We start from the raw sequence: 11,946 nt of genomic DNA, 5'->3' as shown, positions 1-11,946 counted from the left end.
TGTGCCTTTAATTCACATGGGGATTGGGTGCAGTGTCGATTGTTCCTAACCACGGCATTAAAAAGATGGAGGTCTCTATGATGTTGCCACGGTAACACACATTGTGCCTTTAATGACAGCTTCTGCTCACATCTTTTGCGTGATCATTTGCAGTCATGATAGCATCCAACTTGTACTGCACTGTATTAAATAAGTTATGGGGTCGCATGTCTTTTACTCATTTTGCATTCATTTAGCGATGGGAAAGATTGTGTGGCGTTCATTTGTTTACACATGATAATTACCTCACAGCATGTGTTTGCATGCATGCTGTGTAATAGTGCATTGCTGTATATTTAAGACTGTGAGCATGCGTTTGCATGCATGTATCAACATGTGTTGCTGTTCCTTGGTGTGATGTCCCATGTTCCGCACCAACGATGATCATTCAGTTGACCATCACCTCTCTTGCTCCCATGCGGATTTAGCAATAAAACAGGGAAGAGCACTGGCTGAGACGACACGAACTGCATGAGTATTTCTATCACGTTTATCAGACCATCCACCATCCAAACAGTTATAGAGCTGCTTTCATTTTCAGCTCATATTTGTATCGCCTTAGGCAGTAACCCAGAGTAATACCTAGTGGCAGATAGGACCCAGACATTTGTACATCACTGACGTATTAATGTCTCTACTCAATTAAAGTGAGAAAGTGTGTTTGTGGAATGTTACTCTGCTTAATAGCCCAGGTTTCTTGCTGCCATTAATAATCAATATTTCATCTGGATATACGTGGAAATAGGAACATGTGCCGGTATATTCATTTTTCCTGATTTCTCTGTGTGACACTCTGTGCATACATAATTGCAAATTCAAAGGATGAGTGGATAATAACTCGCGTCTGTGTGCGCGCTTGCACATGTGCGAGGATCTGCAGCCGGCAATGGAACTCAAGGTTTTCCTAAAATAGAGACAAATTAACATTTTTAACATATTACCACCCAATTAAGTCATTAAGAAAATGGTACTAAGCACTCTTGGAAAGCTCAGTCTGTTCATCTGAGAACTGAGCTCTATAGAGTTTGCTTGTTGTTACCTTGAGGCATCTGTGAGTGTTTGCGTGGTCGCCCCAGTAAGCAATGGTGGTGTTATGAGGATTCAATTGGCACACAATGCTTTAAGTTCAGAGATAATTTCTGGCAGTTTAAATCCGGCCTCGGTGCACACCTTAGCTCAGAGAAGAAGTGTATGAGTTAAGCTCCGAGAAGCGACATGTTCCACACATTTCCTTCTTTAAAGCCACGTTCTTTGGGGGTTTATTTTGACCTGTTGGAATTTGAAAGCGGGAGCATTCCAGCTGTCGGCTACCTTGTAGGACCCCGAATACTTAAAAGGACCATGTATTCACATGTTGAAGGATTGTTTGGGGGCCTTGGATTTTACAAAGACTTCAAAGAATAATGGGATAATTATTGAACTTACCACCAGAGGGGAAGAGAAAGGGAGAGACGGAGACACACAACAAGACAGGCGGAGAGAGAGAGAGAGAGAAGGGGAGGGAGAAGGGGAGTAATGAGTGTTCAAAATAGACAATAAATCTAATAGCGTGCAAATTGAATGGAAATATGCTTTCACAGGAACATCAAATCTGTGATTATTATTATCAACTCGGAGGCTGTGATCTTGTCTTGATCTTTTTTTATGGTTGATTTAAGGAGAATTTCATGTTGTTGGAGTTTGAAATTGCCGTAAATCTTGTTGGGGTTTTTTTGGTCTTTTTTGTTCTCCCAGCACGGAGAACTCGACCCAGGTAACACAAAAAAACAGCTGGTGTAAGCGTGGCTGATAGCAGCATGCTCACACTGATTAAATTGCAATCGATTTCTGCAAAATGTCAGGAAACGCAAGGGTCTAGTGCCATTTAATGCGCGTCAGATGAGAGCTGTAGGTAAGGGTCTGTGTTATCACTCATATGTCACAGAATGTGGAGAATGACAGGGTGGTGCCAGGGGTTTAATTGGCGTTAACACTTGTGGTGTAGAGAGCAGGCTGAGTCTCCTAGGCAATGCCCAGTCAATGTGAGTCAAGAGAAGCACTCAACAGGCTTTGAAGGGAAGCAGTTATATTTACTTACTGAGATGGATTTTGGAGGGGATTTTTTTTTATTAAGCTTTACAACAGTCTGGAGAGTGATGGAAGGCATGAAGTTCTAAAGAAATAAAAACAGAAAACAATAACTTGAGTACACACAAATCAAGATCAGTCAACACGGAGCTCTCCTAAGCAAAAGAAATCCAAGGCTAATAAAAACTGATTTTGTTGACTAATAAAACAGAGCCTATGATCAATATGGCTGTAAATTGCTTTTGTTGGATAAGGGACCACCGGAGCTGAATAAATATAATCATGCAAAATAGCCTCTCTAAAGCCATTATTTATCCAGGACCTATTCATACATGTGGCTATTGTTGCTGCAGCACAGAAAGACCTCTTGAGTTACTTTAAAATAATAATAAATGGAAACACAAAGCCGGAGCAAAAGGACAAAACAATTCACTTAAAACATCTTGGTTGACACACATAAGTACTAATTAGCCCAGTAATTTGTGAGGAGGAGACAGCCAGCCTTGGTCATTGTGCTCAGTTTCAGGTTTCAAAGACATGGAAAGATTATTCTTTTGGATTACCTAAATGGCTTCGCAGCGAAAAAGCCATTAATCAAAGGCACCCTCTGGTCAGGAAATAGCTCCATAGAAAATATCTACAACCTTCTCATTTCAGCACACAGATTTCTGGCAAAGCTATAAAGCAGAGTGTCATGAATGACTGGCCCCACTCCAAACCCATTAATGATGTGATGATTGAACTCTCATTCACAGAATAACCCAAGACACTCAAAATGTCATATCAGCTTTGTCAACAAAGATCGTTTGGACAGACCAAGGTCACTTATTGGAGATGTGGTCTCAATGAAGCTCATCGCTTTTTAAAAAGAACTTTCGATTAACAGTGTAGTGTACACAGTTGAGTTAGGACATTTAAATCACTCCCACCCATCGGTTGAGATAAATAAACCTTGCCTCATTACAATGCATTGTTCTGCTCAAAAACCTTGGGTCTTGGCATTCAAGTGAATGCTGCTTTGACACACGCCAACTTTGCACGCTTAGCCCAGAATGGCTCAGCAGCATTTGAGGAACACGACATGAAGCCTAAGATGATGGCTCAGCCTAAAAACTGTATATATACCAATGTGACCAAATATCCGCGTGATAACCTGGAACAAAGCCACGCCCTTCAACCTACAGATCACAAAAGACGCCAACAACCTGGTGCCTGTCACCGCAGAACCCCACTCAGAAGTAAATGTCCATGCCCTGTCAGGGTTAGAGTGGTGTATGCTGAAGGCTTGAAGTCTATTCTTGGCAAAACGATGCCCAGTAGTTGCACTCATAGACCAGGCCTTCAATCTTTTTGACCACTGAGAATAGCTTTGAAAGCACAAGACACTGCCTGCAAAACAAAATCTGATTGATACTGTGTCAAACCGCATAACTCGTCATGATTTTTATACTCGCATGAATTTTCAAATGATAAGTTACTCCGTCTGTGAAGCAGCAACTCATTCATGTAAAACACTTTCCTCTGGATGTTATCCTCCGCTGAATTGACTGGGGTGGTAGGGGGTGAGAGAGCTCCAAAATTCCAACATGAAGCATGACAGATACATAAAGTGGAATTTAGTTGGAAGTTTTCTCAAACCACATATAATTTATTCTGCTTTGTTTCCTTGTTTTTCTTCTCTTCCACATGGAGCAGGAAATGCAAACATCCAGCATGAAGTGTGGGCTAATTCATCACAGAGCAACATGGAGGAATATCTGATGGAAATTTTGCATATCATGCATGTATACTGTGTGGGAATTACAGAGTGTTACAGCTACTCTTTCGAAATCGTGATAAGCAAGGTTGTGCTGGTTTGTTTTGTGCATTATTTTGCATTCCTGTCTGTCACTTGCATAAATATGTGATTTCCCCATTTTTTGTGGATGCAATAAAAAATCTAATAAAACACTATTAGAAAAAATAAATGATCCATATCTTGTGAACTAATTTTTTCGCTGTAAGCTATAGTTTTATAGTTTCCCTTTCTTTTATATACCACACTCCAGTTTGCGGAGTCGTTTTGCAGCTTGAAATTCGCTATAATTCTGCACTGCATAGTTTGTTAGAGGATGCAATATTATTATATGCGTTTTTTTTGCACTGAAATGGGCAATTAGCCTCTGCACTGTGCCGAGTTCCCTCTCAATTTCTGCCCCAGGAGGGTGACGACAGCTTAAAGTGATCAGTGTGCTATCGATGGAAGGAGAAGTGGCTGAAAGCTAGCAAAATAATTATAGTTTTATTTTAGTGGTAAAAGATGAGGTGATCAAATCTTAGTAGCAAGTATAAGACTAAATTTAGCATAGAGTGTTGGGCAGAAAAAAAGGCAGTTATGATATTACAGGTTTCATAAAGGCGATAAAAGAGACTGGAAGAGAAAATGTATTGTGGAGTTGAGACCAGTAGAACAAAGGCTCACTTAGAAAAGGGGGGAGACTTCTGCGCTCCATGCAAAACTGCCTTAAGATAAAGTTCTTAAAGTGGCTGTCAGATGCTGTATTGAAGCCAGTAGTGAGGCTCCCATACAAGGTTCTTCATGGTATTTCCTTTGATTTCCTTCAGCCTGAGAAAAGCACTGTCCTAAAAAGGGAAAAGGAAAGAGATTTCTTTGTCCCCACATGTCCTTACTCCAACACGACCCTCTATTCAGATGCTACTTCCGACCTTTGTCATTGCATTACATGCCAACTTTTCTTTTAGCTAGACTATTTCAGCAATCTTTCCGCACCCCAAGTTACAATTGCTCTAGTGTTTCCATCAAGGTCAATGAGAGGTGGTTATAAACGGAAAAAAAGCAAAAAAAAAAAAAGCAACATAGTGCACTATGGTATTCAGATCCAGCTCTAATCTCCTTTCTCAAGATGACGGAGGAAAAGGATCACATATGACGGAAGAGTCTTTATAATGGATTGGGGGGGAAAAAAAGATGACGATAGCCCACGCAATCACTTCTCCCTCTGGTGCAAGAACTAAATCCCAAAAGGAAACTCCTTATAAACATTCAGTTTGTTCAAGGCAGCTCGAAATGTGTTCAGTTTCTCATTTATTGTACCTCTGGTGCATATCCAGCAGAGCTCTCCAGTAGCATGTCGACCAATCAAAACCTGGAAACAGGTTTGCTGCTTCTGCCATGGCAATAATTTCCACCCCTCTAAGAGGCCTTCTATTTCAATCTAATTCAAACAAATGTATTCATATATACTAATATATTAATCTCATTTGATTTGGCTTTGATCAGTGACAAAACCTGTTTGTTTAGAACAGCAGGAAGGCTCACATAACTGGTGGATTTTGATACTTAAACATCATGCTGGATGGTTATGTTTCATTCCACTCACTAACAGGTGGAAGAAGTAAGGAATCAAGGGGAATGCAAATGCTCCCTCACCTCATCTGAGCCAGAATGAAACTCCACTTTGGCTGCGATTTTCATCCACACATGGAGTTTTCAGGAATGGGAATAGTGAAAAGAACACATTCGCTTTCACAAATTGCATGAAATCCTGCCCAGGATTCGGTGATAAGGGTGCACGGTTTGAAGAACTGCACACATTTCTTAGTGAAGCTTTGATAGATTCATTTCATTAAAACGCTCTTTTTTATTATGAGCAACATTAGTGACCTTGAGGAGTCGGTCGCCTAATCACCAAGGTTAAAATATCTGGAGCAATTTGAATTTTTTTTTTTCTGTCTGCAGTGTCCTTGTTGCAGACAGAGCACAATGAGATTTAGAATTAAAGTGGATTGGACAGGAGGTATTGCGTCACAGTCTAATGGGGAGCCTACAGCCGATGGCAGTTAAAGCATGCACATCTGAAATGGGAATCCAACTCATTTTATGAGCTGCCTCTGATTTTGGCTTTGTCTAAGCTTTAGGTAAACAGTCAACAGACCTCGCGTGATCTGACTCTGGATATCTGACAAAACAATTATTGCACAAAGAACTATTTGTAAAACTTAAAAACGTTTCTTTTACAGTTTTCAGGAAGAAAAAAAAAAGATCAACTAGATGGACAAAACACAGAACCATCAGAGCTGGATCTTACTGTAGTCACAGCTCTGTGGTCAATATTGCAAACAGTGTTTTGACTCCAACACAAACAGTTTCGATCCTAGCCTCCCACTGATCCAAACATTTACTTATTCAAATGGGCTACCAGTTATTGCCTGAAATGACAAAGTGAGGCAGTATCGTTGCTGTTTAAAGATGTTCCAAAGATTGATCCTGGCTGTCTGACAACCTGTGCTTTGGTTCTGTTTTATTGCTTCCATAAAGTGCTCCAATGAGACAAATTTAAGATTCAGGTCAACTTTGAGACCTTCTTAACCTCTAATCAGCGCAGATATGACACAATGCATGCCCTGAGGTTTTTGACTTTAATTATGGCCCATTATCATCATTGTAGAATGAACACAGAGGTCACCGATTCTTTCCAAATTGACCCTCACATTCTTCTTTTTTCTGTTTTTGTCCTCAGCTTTTCTATATTATGCAGCATGTCTTTCCGTACAAAGTCTGCATGCATAGTTTCTCTGCGGTTTCTCAGATTCATGCCTGGGGATGTTAATGACCCAAGACTTTTTTATTTGCAAACTTTGTCTTATTACAGTGTTTTATTATAAAAAAAGAACAAGAACCATTCTTTCTTTCTTTCTTTCTTTCTTTCTTTCAAATCTAAAAAGTGTATAAAATAACAAATGACAAGTCTAATAACTTGTTTCTGTCACAGTGTGCTGGACCATAATTACACATCTCAGTGCTGTAATTTCCAGTATAACTTCATGATGTTTTTTTTTCCCTTTTTTTGTCTCACCGTTACAATGCCTAAAGCCAGACAAAATAATACAGAAGTGTGTCTGTTTGGCTCATTGTCACAGTAGCGCTGCACTTAATCCCCTTAAGCGACCAAAGTCCGTGTGTGAACATAAATGTCCAACACAGTCAGGCTGGACATTAAACAGTCTTTAACCTGCCAGCTCCCTAGTACAAATTCCAAGTGATCTCTGATTATGCCCTTCTGTTTCAGTTAGTTCCCTTGTGGTTCGCTTTAATCTATTTTACCTCTATAAAATAGCTAAATTACCTTCAGATACTGAACCTTTAACTAGGTCAGTATACCTTAAGCTGGCGTTTTAAATTATTCACTTTTTGACCATTACTTATCTATTTTACTCAAATAAGCATTCCTTTTAGATTTCTTTTTCTACTGCTGATTCATGACTTAACTCGTAATTGTTAAGTCATGGATAAGCAACTGCAGTCATTGAATTTAAATGTAATTTCAGTGTTTTTTTCTTCTTTTCTTTTTCAATTAGTGAAGCTAATATTTTCATTCCCCTGGCAACTGAAAAATTGCCCATCGGGGTACTTGTATCTCCGGTTGGAAATCACTGACCTAAACTGCTCTGACCCTGCTTCTATAAAAGCCAGAGTGGTGTTTGTTTTGCCCAGTGACAATTTTTCAACAGCCACAATCACATGATTATAATTACTGTGCTGATAATTTGGATTTGTTAGCCATCACTACACAGGAAGTTACAGCAAGGGAAGGCCTAATGAACAAACTCATTTTAAAGTGCACATTTGTCTAAAATGTATAAATAATCATTTCATAACTTCTGACGCTTATTCCTGTATTTTCTTTGTCCTTGATCTGCTCTGAAGAGGTTACAATAAATATGATTTAATATGATATGTTTAATGATAACATGTGGCCTTTTCTGTATGTTACAGTGCTTTGAAATCAATGCATTCATTTGATAGTTAAACTAATAAGAAAAAGATCAGATGAAATAAGGAGAAACCTTTCCTGAAAAAGGGCTTTATTACCCATTGAATCTCAGGGCTTGCAAGCTTTTACATAAATCTCATCTGTCTTCATCATTTTGCTGTTAAGAATGTATAGTGATCCTGAACAGGATTGAGAAGAGATATATAATAGCATTGCATGCAATTAGATTCAAACCCATGCAAGAGCTGAAAATGGATGATTTCCCAGGGGGTTGTACTAATCCACTCAAGTGCCATGGCACCTTGTCATGCTCTCCTTTAAACAAATCATATTTTTATCCCGGCGTAAGGTCATGCATTCCTGCAGCTGCCAAAATTATTAGATTTGGCATTACTTCTTAAAACAGTATAGACTGTTCTGGGCCACAGTTTACCTTAGCTGGGCATTCATGATGAATCCGTTTCACATCTATAAATACACTCTCCTTGTGGAACGACAGCCCCACAGGACATTCATGTCCAGTTTGCGGGTCTCACAGTTGTACTGTAGTTGATGAATGCCTTTCGCAAGACTCTATCATCAAACAGCTGCCAGTGGAAATGAAAAGCATTACAACATCCATCAATACGTTTACATGTAAATGAAAGCGTGTGTGTGTCATGACTAAATAGATTACACATAATCACAGACACCACAATAATGCGATCTCCTGTAATAACGCCGATGCTTAACATGTGTTTACCTCTGCTGATACACCACTGTGTGAGCTGTATTACACAGCGGTTGCACAGATTTGCATTGGAAATCTCATTCCTTAAAGGAAAAAAATTAAGCAACCTGATTTACAGGTTAATGTACGGCACTACGATAAGTGGCCTGTAAGAGTTCATGTAGACAAACGCTGTCATTATGAGGTTGAGAGGTTTGGCTCGCTGTGATATTTACCAGACTTGCACAGTGTTATGGTTAACCTACTTTTGCTCATTCAGACAGGGAGGGGGTTGCTGGCAGCTGCTTTTCATAGTTTTATGCCAGCGGACTGATCTCTCTCTGGGTGAAACACGATGATAGGTGGATGAGAATATTCTCTTAAATGCCTTATTTATGATAACAGTGCTTCTCAACAGGAGGTGTCAAAGCTGCATAAAATTTGCTTAACCTATATACCAAAGTACAACTAATCAGAATATAAAAAGGTGCTTGAGTATGAAGGACAATTTCCATAGCCGTACTATTCCAAGTGTACCAGTTGCTTCAATGAGTGAACCTCTAAAGTCTATCACTAATATGTCACTTTGCTCATTACCAACCAACAGATGACCCAGAAAACTTCAATTTAGTCACAGCGAGACATGTTTAATGTTTTATTTGCTGTGCTGTATAATGTAATGATAGGCTTTTTTTCATCCCTGGCTACTAATACAAGCGTTCTTCCTCAAGCATTAGAGTATACCTAAGGCTGTAGCTAATCAGCAGATTTGAAAAAAAAAAATGAAACAGACTAACAACAAACACGTCAAAATGGCCAATTACTTTCAACACTGCAGACTAAAGACAGTGAAAGAAAAGGTGAATGAGGAATAATCCGAGTTCAAGTGCTTGTTAAAACAAGCAACCTACAAAAGATAATAACAAAACTGTTAATTAAAATCATTTCTTTTTCAGTTTTGCTATTTCCCCCCTAAAAGTCTCAGCAATTCTGTAATTTTGTTATATTTTACATGAGATATAAAACTACCTGGATTGGGGAGCGAATTTAAGTGAGCTTTGATCACTGATTTACAATTATATCCAATTTGTTTGCGTGTCCGAAATGGCAAGTTTAGTAAGGCTCTGATGAGTAAGTTATTCCAATCAATCTCTTTTTGTGCAAAACTTGGCTCGGAATTACATGATGTTCCCACCATCTGTGTACTAATAATCATAAAGGTCTAAACTGACTGACCCCACAGGTGAAATAAAACCAACAGTAGAGTGAGGGAGATGTCAGTTGAGTACTTGCCTGAACACACCCACACAGTCCTCTGGGGAGGTTTAATCAGCTAAAACAAGTGAAAAAACACCTATGTGGGTGGACAATGGGTGTATAAGGGCTTTAATACTAGTGAAATTGCTGCAAAATGGTAAACTTTAAAATGTCGCTTTAGCCTATCATTTTCACACCATCTGTAGCAGCATTTCTTTGGCTTGTGAGTTGAATTTTTCTGACAATACTTGTCATAAAAATGCTCTAAAGGGAAGTTATATATACAGATTAGCCACAACATTAAAAATCGGCTAAGATTGTATCGGTTCCCCTTGTGTCACCAAAACAGACCAAACTCTTGGCCCCATTGGACACGGTCACAGGACTTCTGGGGCTATGTGGTGACTGGCACTGGGAAGTTGGCAACTGATTTTTCTGCACCCTGCAGGCTTGTGTGGGTGGGGCGTATGTGAAGCGGTCTTTGTCATGTTCTGTGAGTCATTCCTGTGGAGTTTGAGTGAAGAGGTAATCAGCTGTTGCAACAGTGCTTATGTGGTTGATATGTGTTAAAGTAATATCCATATGATTGCCAAAAGATAGCAGAACTATAATGAGAAAGGATCAATATTATTCGTGTCACCTTTGAGAAATTTCAATGGTGCATTGCTTATACAGTGCAACAGATGCAAAAACAAGTAAATATATACGCACTGCAGGACACATATTAAGATATCAGAAAGTTGTTTTGAGTAATAAATTGAAATGCAAAGAAAAATTGTGGTTTTCTATACAAAGAAAGGATTGAAATTTTTATGCAGTTAATGTGTTAATGTATGAATCCTCATGCAAACTTGAAATCTCCCAACTAACTCCAGCTAAAACCTCCTCCAGACAAGTTGGCTGCATCATTAACTTTCGAGTCCACTTCCAGTAAATGCTAATGAGATTTCTCTTTTTTAACCAACTGAGAAGCTTAACATAAAGTGGGTTTTATAAAAACAGCAAAGGTGACATCCGCACCTTTGCTGTTGCTTTACCAATGTCAAACAGCTGAAAATTGTGAGGCTTGCTGGGTCTGAAAAGTCTCTGGATCATGCACTTATGTCTGCATGACACTTAAATCTTCTTGAACATCTACCACTTTTGTCACACAGCCAGGTTTTGCTACACCAAACTGTGTATTGATTTAATAAACTGTCTATTGATTCTAAAAGGCTGGGCAAGTTTCTGTACTCAGCCTGGTTCTGTCTAGTGCCTCCTTTCTCTATTTTCCATCTTATTTATGATGGCAGACAAAGCACTTAAAGGGTGACGCTTTTTAGACTGAGAACTTTTGAGCATATGACAGAACGCATTAGCTTTTCCACTTTATGCAGATATTGGCCCACTTTGTCCCTAAAAAGGCATGTAGAGGACTATTTTTGCCCAATTCAAAGTGAGGAAAGTATGTCATGACCCAGTAGCACATAGCAAAACCTGTGTGAAGTCCTGCCGGATCGCTTCCCTTCGCTATATCCTTTCTTGGCGTTAAACATTAATCATGATTGACAGATTGGCGTGTATTTGAACTCCTCCCATAGGAGAATGTGTTAGTAACACCTTCTTAACAACCACTTAAAATGAAACGGTTGTGTAGTCGGGAATTTTCTGTCAGACGGGGTCAACAAGAGGAGTGTTAATTCCCATGAGTCTGAATGAGGACTCAATGCATTCTGTGGTGGCATACATCTTTTAAGCATGGGAGCAGAACATTGATTAAAGGACAGTATTGTGCAAATGCCTCCTTTGCTGCCCTGTCAAGTCTGTCCACTGTTATAAAGAAAAAATAAACTGTGAAATTGCTGTTGCTTTAACACATGCATATCATTACAGCACTACCTTGAATCCAAATTAAGGAAATCATTACTGAATAGTGAAAGTTGGCAGGTACATTTATTTCATTTATTTAGAAATTTAACAACACATTAATCAATTTGGTTAACTGTTTGGCTTTTTCTCAGTCTGTTTTCACAAGTATTTTACAATCATTATGAGTTTTTTGTTTCTTTTAATCACTAAAAAAGCTCTATATTCTATTAAAAAATACAAGTACATGAAGAG

The sequence above is a fragment of the Neolamprologus brichardi genome, chromosome 16 (assembly GCF_056152115.1).
Source record: "Neolamprologus brichardi isolate AB-2024 chromosome 16, ASM5615211v1, whole genome shotgun sequence".
In the NCBI taxonomy this organism is placed as follows: Eukaryota; Metazoa; Chordata; class Actinopteri; order Cichliformes; family Cichlidae; genus Neolamprologus; species Neolamprologus brichardi.
Note: the sequence above shows the minus strand (reverse complement) of the source record.